This window comes from Zalophus californianus, chromosome 14 (genome assembly GCF_009762305.2).
Source record: "Zalophus californianus isolate mZalCal1 chromosome 14, mZalCal1.pri.v2, whole genome shotgun sequence".
Taxonomy (NCBI): domain Eukaryota; kingdom Metazoa; phylum Chordata; class Mammalia; order Carnivora; family Otariidae; genus Zalophus; species Zalophus californianus.
The window spans coordinates 20,231,490-20,247,232 of NC_045608.1; the positions used below are offsets into that span (position 1 = coordinate 20,231,490).

At 51.5% G+C, this 15,743-nt stretch overlaps 1 protein-coding gene and 1 long non-coding RNA gene across 3 annotated transcripts in view; one reads left to right on the forward strand and one right to left on the reverse strand.

Annotated features, from left to right (window-relative positions):
- TPST2 (tyrosylprotein sulfotransferase 2) overlaps positions 1-15,743 on the reverse strand; it is a 47,302-nt gene that overhangs the window by 20,672 nt on the left and 10,887 nt on the right. The gene's annotated exons all lie outside the window — the stretch shown is intronic.
- On the forward strand, positions 7,489-12,128 carry LOC113912733. The gene is made up of 3 exons (XR_003516940.1): positions 7,489-7,631; positions 7,903-8,025; positions 11,877-12,128. It is a non-coding gene; the product is annotated as an uncharacterized LOC113912733 (long non-coding RNA).

A 15,743-nucleotide genomic window follows, 5' to 3' on the forward strand; every position in this document is an offset into this window, starting at 1 on the left:
CAGATTCCAAAGGGGCAAGAGGAAGAGGTCAAAAAATAATCCTTGAGCATAAAAGCTCATTCTCGGTGCTTAAAAAGGGAAGACGAGAAGGTGGGCTGGCTCCCTACATTAAAAGTATTAGTTCTTACTTAGTGAGCATTTATTTATTTTTTTAAAGATTTTATTTATTTATTTGAGAGAGAGAGAGAACATGTGTGCACAAGCAGGGGTAGGGGCAGGCAGAGGGAGAGGGAGAAGCAGGCTCCCCGCTGGGCAGGGACCCCCCCCCCCCCAATGCGGGGCTCCATCCCAGGACCCTGGGATCATGACCTGAGCCGAAGGGAGACGCTTAATGGACTGACCAACACAGGCGCCCTTACTGAGCACTTATTGTATGCTAGGTACTAAGCTAAGGGTTTTACACATCACTGAAGTTTGTCCTCACTACCCCGCCACCCCCATGACCTCCTTTGACCCTCCCTTATTACCACCTATTTACTGGGGCTCAGAGAGGTGGGATCACCTGCCAAAGGCCACACAGCTGATAAGCAGGGGAGCCAGGAGGAAGACCCAAATCTTCACATTTTTTACCAAGAATGACCAAAGCGGGGCCCCCATGTGCTGTCCAAGCTCCCCCTAGGAGGCCCAGTTCAGCCCCCTGGTAGGCACAAGTTGGGGATAGGGAGTGATGAGGCCCAGGGCTCATGTCCCGGCTCCCCCACTCAGAGGCTGGGTGTCCTGTGTCACTCTGGTGTGGCTCTCCAAGCCTCAGTGTTCCCACCTGACAAATGGGAATAACACCCAGACCAAAGAGAGTCCTGAGGAACTACATATCTTCCACCGAGCCCGATGTGGAACAACGCAAAAACGTTAGCATTTAATATCGTCAGCACTGCCCTCATGGCAAGCAGACGAAGAACGGAAGGAACACCGGTGGCCTGGGGAGGCAGGATCAGCAAATCTCCTCTGTAAAGGGCCGGAGAGCCAATGATCTCGGCCATGTGGGTCACACGGTCTGTGAGGCAGCTTTTCCATTCATGAAAGTCGCTCTACACGACGCACCAAGGAAGGCACATGGCCGTGTTCCAATTTACAAAATCAGGCAGCGAGCTAGGTCTGTCCCACGGGCCACAGATGACCAACCCCCTGGTCCGTAGGCTGCAAACGCAGCTGGGGCAGCACATGCCCCCAGAGGGGCTCGGGCAAGCCCAGGCAATGCAGATGCAATTTGCCCCAGTGGGAGGAGCTGGTGTATATTTTGGTTTTGGGCTCCATCCCAGAAGGACCAGTGGGAGGCCTCAGGTCACCAGCCTTTGGTGGGTAAGAGAAAAATGTACAACTCGGGGAAACAAATAGTTCATTAAAAAAAAAAAAAAAGCAGCACAAGCATGCACACAGAATCATCTGGCATCTGGTTCTGTTGCCAAGTGAAGACTTAGGGAAAGAAATTCCTGTGTGCCTGGTGCTCTTCTGGGCATTTTGCCTCTAACCACCACCCTGGGGGTAAGACACTATGATTAGCCTCGTTTTACGGAGGGGGAAGGAGAGGCTCAGAGAGGCGAGGTGTCTAGCTCAAGGTCAAAAAGATGATAACTGACCCTGAACTGGGACCCAGGTCTGTCTGATGCCAGAACCCAAGCTCTTAATCGCTTCCCCGAAACCCTACCCCACCCAGTGCACAACAGACGGAGAAGCTATTTGTCATGTGGCTGCTCAGGGTAGCGACCAGCTCGGACACCTGGCCGCTGGCTCCCAGCCCTGCCCCCCTGCCCCCCTACCCCCCTACCCCCCACCCCCCGCCCCCAGTGTGGCCCCTGCTCCGGGCTTCCTGCTTGGGAACACACAGGGCCCCTGCCTGGTAAACAATGCAAACAGGACACACACATGCACACACGCGCCCACACACATACAGGCCCACAGGAGATCCTGTCTCCGTTCCTGGGCCAAGAAGCCGCTAGGGGTGGGGCAATGAGCACTGGAGTAGGAGTTCTAGTTCTGCTGATTATCAGCAACGCAGCCCTTGTTGGAGTAGGAGGGTACGGAGATATATTCCCTAACTTCTCCGTGCCTCAGTTTTCTCATCTGTGAAATGGGGATACTACAGGAGCTGTGAGGATTAAACAAATGACCTGACAGCGCTCGGAACAGGCGCTATGACTGTACCACTGTGGTTTCTCCCCTTTTCTTTGGTTCTCAAACCCCCGTGCCACAGACCCCTGGGTCCTGCACCCAAACATTATGATTGGGAAGTTATGTGATGAGGCCCAGGGAATCTGCCTTTCGCCGAGTGCCGCTCCCCCCCCCCCCCCAGCTGCTCAAGGAAATGCTCCTTAGGGCCCTGGATTGAGCATTCACCCAAGCTAGCCCCCCCCGCCCCAGTGGTGCAGGGCAGTGTCAGGACGCAGACCCACATCTAGCTGGTCCTTTGACCCGTTTGTGCCACGGACCCCTTCAGCTGCCCGGTGACACCAATGGGCTCCTTCTGAGAAGAGTGTTGTATTTATTTATTTATTTTTTTGAGAGAGAGAAAGAGAGCATGCACAAGCAGCCAGGGTGGGGGGCAGGGGGAGAGCAGAGGGGGAGGGGAGAGAAAGAATCTTAGGCAGGCTCCACGCCCGGCGTGGAGCCTGACATGGGGCTCGATCCCACAACCCTGAGATCACAACCTGAGCCAAAATCAAAAGAGTCAGCCACTTAACCGACCGAGCCATCCAGGCACCCCAAGAGTGTTTTTAAGTAGAATAAAATACAGAGGATCAAAAGGACCCCAGTTATAGTGAAATCTGGCTAAGGACAGCATTACCAAAAAATGCTCTGATAAAGTAACTTACATGCTCGTTTATTAAAACAATAAATACGATCTAAGGGCAGGCCCCACGACAAACACCAGGTGCATGCAGTGATGAGAAGAGATAACCTGTAGCCACTGGCAAGCAATATAAAGATTCATGTGGTTTCTATCGGTGACCAAGGCCCCGCTGCCTGGATCTGTCACCTACACGGACACCTGGAGGAAATGTTAAATCAGAGTCAATGAAATCCTGATCGAAACTCCCGGGCCCCTCGGAGGCCATCCAAAGACTGTGCCTCCAGGAGCCAGAGAGGGGTACTCCTGTGCCTGGGGAGGGGCCTGGGCAGAGGTCCAACACGAGAGCAGCAGGGAAAAGCTTGAGGGCATAGCCCAGAGCGTGGCTTGGGTGTTCTGACTTGACATAATAAATAAAAGTAGGAGGCAATACGACTCTTAGGAAGAAACATGACCTCCACCCACGCTGGCGACACACGCCAGCACATGACCTTGGATATGAAAAGTCCGAAGCGAGTGGAGGGTACCAGGGACCAGAGTAAGAGCGACCTTGGCCCCAGACACTGAACACGGCCCTGTAGGGAAGCAGACAAGCTGTGTCTGTTTTAGTCACCAGCGGTGCACAAAGCCCCACACATGCACTCAGCCAGGCTGGGTGTGCACCTGCCTCTGGGCCTCAGCTTCCTCATCCATAAAAATGGGTCCAACAATTCTTATGAGCAAGGCTGCCATCAGGATTCAGGGAGGTGGAGGCTCCACTGAGAAAGAGCAGAGGGCAGGCTTGTCTGTATCCAAACCGCACGCCCCGCACGTTAAAGTTTAGACACCCAGTCTCTGGCCTTCGGGGCCCACCAGCCTGGAAGGCACAGCATGGAGTAACATTGCCTGACCCAGGACTAGGGGAAGGGGCTTCTAATCCTCCACGCTCTGCCCAAGCGCCGTGCCACCAGGACATGCCTCTTCCTTCTCTGAGGCTCAGTTTCCCTGCCACTGACTTCCAGAGGGTGGCTGAACTCTGAGGCTCCCTTCCCTGCCCCACACCCAGCTTCAACGGCTAGAACCTTCTTTGATGCAACACCTCAGGGGGTGCTCCACGGAAGATTTCGCTTGAGAAAGGAGCTCAGGGTCAGCATTTTAAAAAGGACATAAGAGGTCAGTTTCCTTATCTGTAGAATGAAAACAGGCAGCAGCCACCTCCTGGGGCGGTGGGGGGGGAGTAAAATAATACCTCCAAAGTGCTTTACCTATGCCCTGACTCAAGCTGGGCCCCCAGTGCATGCGGCCCAGGATGCCCCCACGCTCCCGGCTCTCAATGACAAGAGCCAGTGAAGGCGACCTTGGACGAGGCTCCTAACCTCTCTGAACCTTAAGACGGAAATCGCTTTTCAGGCTCGTGGGAGGGCTCCACTGCTCAGGGTGACCACAGCAGGTGGCCTGGTAGCAGGCATCCCAGAAACTCTTTAAGGACTGGAAGCCATGGGCGCTCCGGCCACCCACACACTCAAGTCTTGGGAAATCTGTCCGGTTGAGCCAGTCTGGATTTCACCCCACACGGCTCTGACAAATTCCCACGGCAAAGTGGCTCTCTGGCCCAGGAGGAGGGGCCGTTCTGAGCAGGAACACTCCCCAGGGCTGCAGATCGGGCCACTGCAGACTACCGTGGCTTCTCCTAATTGGTCTTCCTTCCTTCCTTGGCCAGCACCCAGCTCACGTGTCCGCCTCAAAGAGAACACGGGAGATGAGGCGAGGGGTGGGGTGGCCCGACAGTGGTTAAGGGCATGGATGGACAGCTCAGGAGGGACCCAGTCCACGTTCAGCTCTGCCAAGGATGGGCCATGAGACCTGGGGCCAGTTCATGGCAACAGCCTCACTGTCCTCATCTGTCAAATGGGCTGAGTGGCCTGCCTTGGAGGGTTGCTGGGATGACTGTTGAGGCAAGTGCTCAGGGCAGGACCCGGCAGGAGGATTCCAGTAAACGCCAGCTATCAAATTATCATCATCTCTAATTAGATATTCTCATTAAACATTCCATGGTATAACCACAATAGACCTGGATGAAACCCTATAAAAACTCATTACCCTGGGGGCGCCAGTCGGTTGAGTGTCTGACTCTTGATTTCGGCTCAGGTCGCGGTCTCAGGGTCGTGGGATCAAGCCCCACACCGGCCTCCACGCTCAGCACAGAGTCTGCTTCTCCCTCTCCCTCTGCTCTTACCCCCTCTTTCTCTCTCTCTCTCTCAAATAAATAAAGCCTTAAAAAAAAAAATTCATTACCCTGCAAGACATCCGAGGTAAATTAAGTGACAGATAGATTGGCTGATCCCACGCTGGTAAATATTTGTGTTGGAAAAATACTCTAGAAAGACACACCCTAAAATGCTAACTGGAACTTCATTTATTTCTCCTTTTCTTCCCCCTGAATTTTCTAACTCTCCTACAGGGGATATGTATCAATGGTGTGATACAGAAGAAAAGAAGCGAAAAATGAAACCAGGGTGATTTCTAGGCTTGCTGCATTAATTTGGAGACCTTCAGCCCTGGAATATAGAGCCAGCCTTTCGAGAAAGCCCAGGGCAAGCCCAGAGAGCAGAGTCTGGTCAAGGTCATAGAGCAGGCTAGGCCTGGGCCCAGGTCTCCAGACACCCAGCCTCCTCTCTGCGGGCATCGTGCTGGCTCATTCTCCTAACAAGATTAGGTAGGCTGGCCTCCTGATTAAAAGTCTGGTTCTGGAGTCAGGCTGAGGATCCCGGCAGGGCCAGAGGCTACGTGACCTTGGGCAAGACACTCAACTACTGTGGGCGTCAGTCCCCTCATATGTAAAATGAGAATCAGACTTGCAGCAGTGCCAGATGGTTTCCGTAGGAATTAAATAAAATAATGCATGGAAAGCACTTTGTACTGTTCCTGAAAACAGTCGGTGCTCTGGGTCCTATTGTTATAGTTATCACTATTATTAGTATTTGGAATCTAGTTATGTCATGGAAAATCCTTTGAAGGGCATGGAATAATAACCCAGGAGGCACAGGAAGGAAATTCAGACTTGGGTACTAGGGAGCCATGGCAGGTATCTGAGCAAGAGACGTGCAAGATGACTCTGAGGCTGCCCAAGCCTGGCAGCTAGTGCCCATCTACAGGAGCCTTCTCTGCCAACGTCCTCTGTCGCAGGCTCCACATCCTAGGCCACCCTGCTAGTGCTGTGGAGCAAAACCGGCACAGCTCCCACAAGCCACACCCCCACCACTTCCAGTTCTGTGGGCCTCCTGGGCGCCAGTTGGGCCAGTGAACATCAAGTGATCCACAAGCTAAACCCTCACAACTCTAGAAAAAGTCCTTGTATCCTTCCTAGTTCTAAAATTTACTTAAGTATTCAAGTCACAGGTATCATCTCCATATTTTTTAAAAAACAGAGAAGCTGAAGTCTCTCTGGAGCCAAGTCTCCAACTGCTACTGATGGGTTTGGGGAGGGGCCGCCTGCCCTTCTTTCCAGGGGGTCCCAGTCGAACCTGTATCTGAATGGACATCACACCGAGCCTCTCTCCCACCCTCCTGAACACCCGTCCGCCCCTCTTCCTTCCATCCGCACGCCATTACCCCCACCACAGACCAACTGTGCTCCTGTGGGGACAACTGGCAATGTCTGGAGACAGTTTTTATTGTCACGAGCAGGGGTCATCTCACGAGTAGAGGTGAGGGATGCTGCCAGGCATCCTACGATGTCTAGGTCAGCCCCCCGGACCACACACATCCTTCTGAAACTTGCGTGGTCCATGCCATGCTAGGTCATGGAGGTATTTCCATGCCAGCACATTGGTTCTGCCATCGGGAAAACACTGTTTGAGCACCAACTGTGTGTGCCCTATAGCCCGGCCAGATGCAGCCTAGCACGGGTCGCATCAGCTAATGACACAACAAAACCCCGCACTCAGAGGGTGCTCATCCTCACATAAAACAAGACCCATATGGATCGTATGGATCGGACTGGATCGTCCCCCCTCCTTTAATTGCTCCAGGGCATCCCCCCACCCCCTCCACAGGGACAGCCCACCATTCAGGGCCAAAGCCTCCCTGCGGGACATTGAGGCTGTTTTCATCTTTGCTGCAACCCACCCCATCACACAGGAACAGGCCTCCCTGTGCCCACGTTGAGAGGTCCCCTAGAGCTCCCTGGAAGCCTGCTAGTCCCTCCTGGAGGTTCGCTCAGATTATTATTAAAATCTGCATTTTAACAGACCGCAGGGATTCCTGTGCACCTTAAAACTTGAGCAGCACAGATCTAGGGAACTATGTAAAAAGGGGTCGGCGGGCTGGGGGCCAGCCATCTTCAGATCTCAGCAGCAACTGCCAAAGCGCCCCAAAAGACCCTCCGGCCAGCCGTCCGCAAGGTCCCCCCTTCTGTACCAACTTCGTGTGTCAGACGCTGCTTTTTTGGTCAGGCTGGTGGCTCCTCCCTTTTCCAGCTATGAGGCTGAACAAGGAAGGTGTCGAGACAACCAGAACCCAGGTCTGGTTGTCTCGGCAGAGACCCAGAACCCACCAACACCAGCTGGTGACCTGGGAGAGCCCAGCTCTGGCTCCCAGAATTTGGCCATGCCCCGGGCATCTTCCCTGCCAGCTTCCTGCCCGGCCACTCTGGCTATCGGCACATGACTCAAAGCAGGAAGGCGGAAAGGTTACATACAGTTCACCTAGCAAGGGAAGGAAAGTTCCCGAGGAACAGGCTCTGTGGGCTGGGCATCCGTGACCGCCCCCCGGGGAGGCTGCCCTGTGCCCGTTCATGTCCAGTCACCCAGGACGGAGGAGCAGGCTGGGAGGGACAGGGCAGGCCCGCCCTCGTCGAGCACAAGAGGTAATGTCGGGGTCCTGGGGTGAGGACAGGGCCCGTGCAGGGGTGGGAAAGGGCACCCAAAGGTGCCGGCTGGGGCCCCAGCTTTGACTGACTAGGTGCACATCTTGGCCCCAGGTTCCTCCCCGGAGAGTGGGCTCACACCACTCACTGCAGAGTGGCTGGGAGGAACGGAACATAGGGATCAGCCAACAAACGGGAGCGCTATCAGGAGGCCTGTCTCCCGTCTGCAGCAGGCGCTCTGCTGCTTCCCTCAATTACTCCCTCCTCGCAGCCACCCGCTGAAGTCAACACTGCTGTCCGCCGCACCCGACAGACGAGAACACAGAGTGCAGCGCCTTGCCCTTGATCCAACACTGAGATGTGGTCGTGGGAGTGGTTGCCTGGCACTGACAAGGTCTGCATTCCCCATTTGAATCCCGCCCCTGTTGAGCTGTGTGGACTTAGGTGAGCCCCTTCACCTCTCTGAGCCTCAGCTTCCAAAGTGGTGCAGCGGGGACATAATCCAGAGATGGGAGATGAGAATCCACCCAGTGAACGGGAGGATGCCATGCCCACCCTCCCCTAGGGCTCCACACTGTCACCCCTCCAAAGATCCAACCCAGGAAGATCTACCATCCGTGGGCATCACAGATCTCTCCTATGCCCTGGGTGCAACAGGGGTGAGGCCATGCAGAGCTGGCAGCCGCCAGAGAGGGAGAGCCACTTGCTCAAGGTCACACAGCCTGCTAAGCAGTGGAGAGCAGGACAGGGAAGCAGGAAGTGGGGTATCAAACCTGAGTGGGGTGCGGGCTGCAGTCGGGGTGGCAGGGGAGGACCAGGTTGGGGCTGGCAGGTGTCTAGAGAGACCAGCAGAAGAAGCAGGTTGACCCGCGGTGGCCAACATTACTCCTGCAGTCTCTTAGCTGTGAGGCCTCTTTGAAGGACCAGTCAGTCCCGGGATGTACCCGCCCCCCTCCCCAAAGGCTCCTCCTCCCTCTGGGCCCAGCCTGGTCACCTGCCTGTGGACTATCTGTCTGGGGCATCAGGGCATCTCTCTGTGGCCCCAGCTCAAGTCTTTCAGGCTATGCAGTCTCCCCATGGCCAGGCTCATCCCATCCTCTAGAATCTTCTCTCACCACAGTGGCCAGAGGGTGTAACTAACCATGGAAACCTGACCACAGTCGCTCCCTGGCCTAAACCCTTCCACAAGCCCTCAGCCTCGGCCTGACATTCCAGCCCTTCCCCAGGGTTCATAACAGCGACATCCAGATGACATCCAGGGTGAGCCACACGTGGAATTCAATTTTCCAGAAGCCACGTTAAAAAAAAAAAAAAAGTCACATGAAAAAGAAAACGGCAAAATGAAATTTGGTTCTAGATTTCATTTCACCCAACCCATCCAAAATGTTACCGTTAATCAATATGAAAATTTAAATAAAGTCAACATAAAATATAAATATCATTTAAAATCAATATAAAAATTAAGATTAATGAGACATTTCCCCTTCTTTTCCCCCTTAGTACTAGGTCTGAAATCTGGGGTGTACATTCAACTTTTCAGTAGGCATATCTGATCTGTATTTAGAGTTCACATAATTTACAGTTGAAAACGTACATTCGCATCCCTAAATAGTTCCGCACATGCTTAAAAGTTTCCCAGGAATGGAATCAAGTGTCTGTTTTGAGATCTAAATTTAAGTTAAATTGAAATAAAAAACTCAGTTCCTCGGCCGCGCTAGTCACACTGAAAGGGCTCAGCAACCACATGTGGCCTACAGTTCCGTGGGGGGGGGGGGGGCGGGAGGACACACGGGCTGATTAAGTCCTTGACGGTGATCGGTCCCCACAGTCCTCTCCCGCCCCCCTTCCAGGCCTGCCCTTGGGGGTGAAACCCCAAGCACATGGGCCACCCATCTCTGCATCTCCGTGATTCACCAGGGCCCTTCCTTGGCACCTCCTGCTTCCTGCCAGTTCCCACTCACAACCCTCCAAAATTCAGCTCCAGGTTCCCCCTCCTGCGACGGCTTCTCTGAAATCCTCTGGCAGGGGTGACATTCCCAGTGCCTCTTCTCACCCCCCTTACTGTTACGTTGGACGGTATTACAACTATCTGGCTCAGCGCTGACATTTGGGCAGCATCCCCTGGCCTCTACTCATTAGATGACAGTAGCGCCCCCCTCCCCACGTTGCAACAAGCAAAAATATCTCCAGGCATTGCCAGTGTTCCCTGGGGGCACAATCACCTCTGGTTGAGAACCAGGGCCTGGCACACAGAAGGCACCCAAGCATGTGCCTGAACACAAGAGGCGTACTCAACTATGCTCCACCCCATGATGCTCGCCTCCTCCAGGAAGCCTTCCGTGATGCTCTAGCCTAGCCAATGCTTCCCCGGGGCTCCTGCAGCCCCCAGGCACTCACCCCCGGAGCAACATCCTCCAAGGGTAGGAATTGGGTCATGTTCAGTGCTATACTTTCAATGCCTAACCTGGGGAATGGTATATAGTAAGTGCTTAATAGATATTTATAGAACTGACCTGAGAAACAGGAATGACTTAGGTTGAAAAAGCCCCTACAGGGTGAGTTTTGCCTGTTTTGGTTCAGGGGGCTCTTTCATCCCTGCAAAGGTGCTAATAACAGTCACAGCTCCATTTACACAGCAAGCGCTGGACTAAAGATAAATACTCTGCAGGGTTTAGAGAGGGAAACTGAGGCATACACAGGTGAAGGGCTTGCCCTGTCTTCAAATCAATGACTTTGAGGCTTGAAATGCCCAGTTCTTCCTCTTGCTGATTGAAAGAACTTACAAATGGAAGACATTTGCAATACATAAATGACACAAGGTATTTGTAACCAGAATATATAAAGACCTCTTTGAAATCAATAAGAATAGGCAACCCAAGAGAAAATGGGCAAATCTGAAGAGATACACTTCATAGAAGAGATCATCTAAGTGGTCAATAAGCTTATGTAAGAACACTCATTGTCATCCGTCAGGGAAATAAATGCAAATTAAAAGTCTAATATAAGACCACTATACATGTGAATAGCTTTAAAAGAAAAAAAAAGAGAACACCAGGTGTTAGCAAGGATGTGATGCAACCAAAATTTTCATGCTCAGGTGACAGGGGAACCTGGCAATTCCCTTTGGGAAAATGGCGTAACAAAGCCAAAAGCTGAACGTGCACCTTTTCTATGACTGAGCAATTCTACTGCTAAGTACACACCCATCAGAAATGCATCTAAACTGTGGCGCCTGGGTGGCTCAGTTGGTTAAGCATCCGACTCTTGATTTCAGCTCAGATCATGATCTCAGGGCTGTGAGATCAAGCCCTGCATTGGGCTCAGCGCTCACCCCTGCTTGCGATTCTGTCTCCATCTCCTGCCACCCCTCCTGCTGCTCTCTCAAATAAATAAATCTTAAAAAAAAAAAAGAAGTGCATCTAACTGTTCACCAAAGAATACATGCCGAAATGTTCCCAGCAGCACTATTTGCAAAAGCCCCCAACCAGAAACTATGGAAATGCCCATTAACAAAAGAATAAATATGTAAACAAATAAATATATATACACTGAACAGCCAGGCAAAAGAACAAGCCAGAACTTCACACAACAATCTGGATGAAGCTCACAGGTTTATGCTGAGAAAAAAAAAAAAAATACAAAAGAGAGCATCTGTGTTTTTATGTATGTAAAGTACTTTATACGTCTATAAAGTACAAAGACAGGCAAAATTAACTTCTAATAGGAGATTTAAGGACAGCGGCTACCCTTTGGGGAGGGCTGACTGGAGGGGGTACCAGGCCTATGCTTTTTTTCTTGATCTGGCGCCACCACACCTTTCGAAAATTCATCAATCTGTCCACTTACGATGTATGCACCTTTCTGTACGTATGATAGACTTCAATAAGAATAGTCTTAAAGAGCCACACTTTGGCCAACGCTGAGGAATGGTGGTGCTGGCCGGGTACCCTCCCACGCACGCACCTTCCCATCTGCTACAGATGAACACACAGGACTCCATTCATTCCTTTTATCGACAGCCGCCAAGCAGGCACTCTCCCGGGGCCAGGCTTGGTGCTGGGCCCTGGGAACAGAAACATTAACAGAGCCAAAGCCTCCGATCGTGCCACCCACAGCCCAGTTCCTGGCACACACCCCCACCCCAAACCTACACTCAATAAAGGAGTAGCCAGGCTGGGTTGGCTTCTGATGAGAGACCAAGGAGGTGATGTCTGCTTGTCTTCTTCTCTCTCTGTCCCCCCTCAGGGAATGTTTTCAGGCTTTTTCCTTCCTGACGCTGGACCAAACCTGAACATGCTGGCACAGGTAGCGAGAGATTCCTACTGGATTAACACCTCCAGCCCAAAATTCAGTCCTCAACACTGTACTCTGGCAAGAACCGTCTCCTCGTCACCCCCACTTGAGCACTGAGTTGGCACCTCAAATTTAACACACCCAAAGCTGATCTCCTGGCTTTCCCCCCAAATACACTCCACCCTTACTCAGTGGCAGCGTACTATGCTCAGGCCCAACGGCTCGAAGGCAGCCAAAAGCAAGACTCTCCCCTTGCTCTCCCACCCCAACCCAACCCAGCAGCAACTCCCGCCGCCTTCACCTTCAAGACGCAGCCATGCAACCAATTCATGGCTGTGTCACCAAAGGCACAGGTAGCAGAAGAAAAAAGAAACAGATTAACTTCATGAAAATTAAACATTTTGTGCATCAAAAGACACTATCAATACAGTAAAAAGACAACCCACATGGGGCGCCTTGGTGGCTCAGATGGTTGGGCGTCTTGTCTTCAGCTCAGGTCATGATCCCGGGATCCTGGGATCGGGCCCCGCATCGGGCTCCCTGCTAGGTGGGGAGGCCGCTTCTCCCTCTGACTCTGCCTCTCTCTCTGACTCTCATGAATAAATAAACAAAACATTAAAAAGAAAAAAAGACAACCCACAGGAGGAAATATTTGCAAATCCCGTATTTCATGAGGGATTAATAACCAGGATATATAAGGAACTTCTGAAACTTAAAGGAACTTCTGAAACTTAGAAACAAAACACCAAACCACGTGATTCAAAAATGGGCAAAGGACTTTAACAGACATTTCTCCAAAGAAGATCTACAAATGGCCAACAAGCACATAGAAAGATGGCTCAATATCGGCTCAATATCGCTGACCAACGGGCAAATGCAAATCAAAGCTGCAAAGAGAAAACACCTCACAGGAACAATGTGAATACCTCCCCCTCCCACCTGGTCCCCCTGCCTCCACCCCTGCAACTCTCCAACAGTACCCATGTCAAGGCTTCCTGCTATCCTTAAGGTACAATTTTTTTTTTTTTTTAGGAGAGGGAAAGAGAGAGAAGGGGGGAGGGGGAGAGGGAGAGAAAGACTCTTAAGCAGGCTTCATGCCCAGTGTGGAACCAGAGGCAGGACTGGATCTCATGACTCTGAGATCATGACCTGAGCCAAAATTAAGAGTGGGACTCACCATCTCAGCCACCCAGGAGCCCCAGGATGCAATTCTCCACATGGCTTATGGGGGCCTCATGATCAGCCCCCTGTGCTCCAGACAAATGAATAGATGCCAACCCAATAGATGCCACACACCCCTGATTTTCCTAACCACCTTCCCAGTATCTAAGACTCCAGGTATGGGCATGTGCCTAGGCCTGGACAGTTACAGTGTTCTGTTTCCAGGCCACAGTGTTAGTTCAGGAATGGATACATAACTCATTCTAGGTCAATGAAAGTCAGCTTGAGACTTCAGCAGGAACTTCTGGGGAGGCTAAGCAAGTAGGGTGTGGGGTTGGAGGTACAGAGACATCTCTGGTCACGACCTGTGGAGACTGCCTGGGAAGCCAACCCAAGACGATGGAGCCAAGAGATGGAGACATGACTCCCTGATATTAGTTGGGCTCCTGGATCCAGCCACACCTGAAGCCATCCCTACCCCTCTACTTTTTAGTTACATGAGCCAATAAATGTACTTTTTTTTGCTTAATTCCGTGGGAGCTGGGTTTCTGTCTTTGTCAATCAAGAGTCCTATCTACTAGGTACCTATGTACCCTCTCCCCAACTTTACCTTGGCTTGTTTGTTATTACCTAAGCTCAAGCATCACCTTTTCCAGGAAACCTTCCATGAACACGCAGATTAAACACCTCCTATGTCTCACAGTCCCCTCTGCCTATCCTTCACCATTCTCTGTAGTAATTGTTGCTTGTCCCTTCATCTCCCACACTTGACTATGGAGAGCTCATGGGCTGAGGGGCCCTGCAGGTTTTTAAAAATTTTTCTCTTTTGTATTCCCATCCTTAACACAGAGGCTGGCACACCCTCAGGCATTCATATTTTATTTTTCGAGCTCACTTTGTTGATCAGTAAGTGTCCTCAGGTATCAGGAAGTGGTGAAAGAATGGGTTTTGCAGGAAGATGGACCTGAGTTTGAATTTTCCCCCTATTAGCTTTGTGACCTTAGGTAAGTCACTTAGCCTCTCTGAGCCTCATTTTCTTATCTGTAAAAGGCAAACAGCAACCAAGCACACATAAAGGCCTTAATACCATATTGGAGGAGAGTAAATGCTCAATGAATGGTAGTGTCTGCCTCCACTTTTCTCGCCAGGGTAGAAATCCTGCCTCTCCCTTTTATTTCTGCTCTGTCACTGGCGTGGGTAGCTGTCAAACTACCTGCCAAGCATGCATTCTCTGATCTTCTGGGATCAGTCCTTGTGACGTGGATGGGACTGATCCCATGCCCAGGATCAGCGACGGAGGGCTGGCCAATAAAAGGGTACAGACATTCACAGGTGGGCATGATACCCCAGGTGGGTGAAGAGGAGTCAATCCCAGGATTTGCAAGAATTACTAGAGAAATGGCTCTCTTGCAGCCAAGACCGCTAATGTTAGGAGGATGTATGCCCGGAAGCGTTACTGGGGAGAGCGTGCCTGAGAATGAAGCTACCACCGAAGAAAGCCCATCTAAGAGACACGTCCTGGCACACTGGAGCACCTGGATCCAGCTATACCTGAAGGTGATCACCTCCGGACTTTCCATTTACCTGACCCAATAAATACAGATACACAATAGGCTCTTTTGACCTCTGCACGTGTACCACTCTGTGGTCTTCTCCCAGGCCCCAGAATGATTTTTCTTTTTTTACTGTTTTGATAAGACTAAGCAAAACCAATCTCCAAAGTCTTATACAAGGACTCAGGGTGATGGCTGGACCCAGCTAACCACTGGCACTTCTGCCCCAAGGGCATGGAAATGGGTTTTCTACGTGGGAAGCCAACTCCTACAAAAAGGTCATGTTGTCCCCATGTATTTTTTTTGGCTTACAAAAGAGTCAGGTTGTTCCCATATATTTTGCTCAGAAAGTCTTTGGCTAACTTCCCCCTTCCCCCGCTCCCAGTTGCAGTTTATGGCTTTTTTGATTGCATTACCTTCCACTTCTTTGTTGTGGAGGTTTTGCAATGGCCGATGGCCAAACAGCGGAAAGGCCTGACCAAGAACAAAGCAAGCAAGTAATAACCATTTGCGGGAGGTAATGTCCCCAGATAAGAAGGCCTACACCTCTTTTTATGGTTCATCCAAGCGGCATTCGGCTTTCATCCCCCATTGATACTGTGGGTGGACATGTGGGTCTGGACAGAGGTGGGATGGGGGGGGGGTTAGAAGCACAACTGCAGGCTTGGTTCTGGGGCCATTCCTACCTGGGCACCTAGTTTACCGAAGCATTAACCTGCCCCTGTTTCCATCTCAAACAAACACAGCCCGGGACTAGGAGAGTTTCCTACCTCACTTACTCCCAAAGCAGGCAGAAGAGCCAGGGTTTCAAAGTCCTCGAGAACTGTTCAGAACAAGAACACTTAACAAATCGAAAGCCATGAGGAAGAAGGGGCAGCTCCTCACACTTCACTGTCTTCTGGGGGCGGGGGACTCCAGACTTGGAGTGAGTCAACAGCCTTTTCCTACGGAAAAACCGTTTGGGTTCCGAGGACGCGGGGGACCTTGCTGGAAAGTATTTCTATCTGCAGACTTGCCTGGACATCACCAGGAAGAGGGTCAGGTGGGGAGACAGTCCCTGAACTTCTCTGAGCCTTTCTCCTCATCTGTGAAATGGGTGAACAAC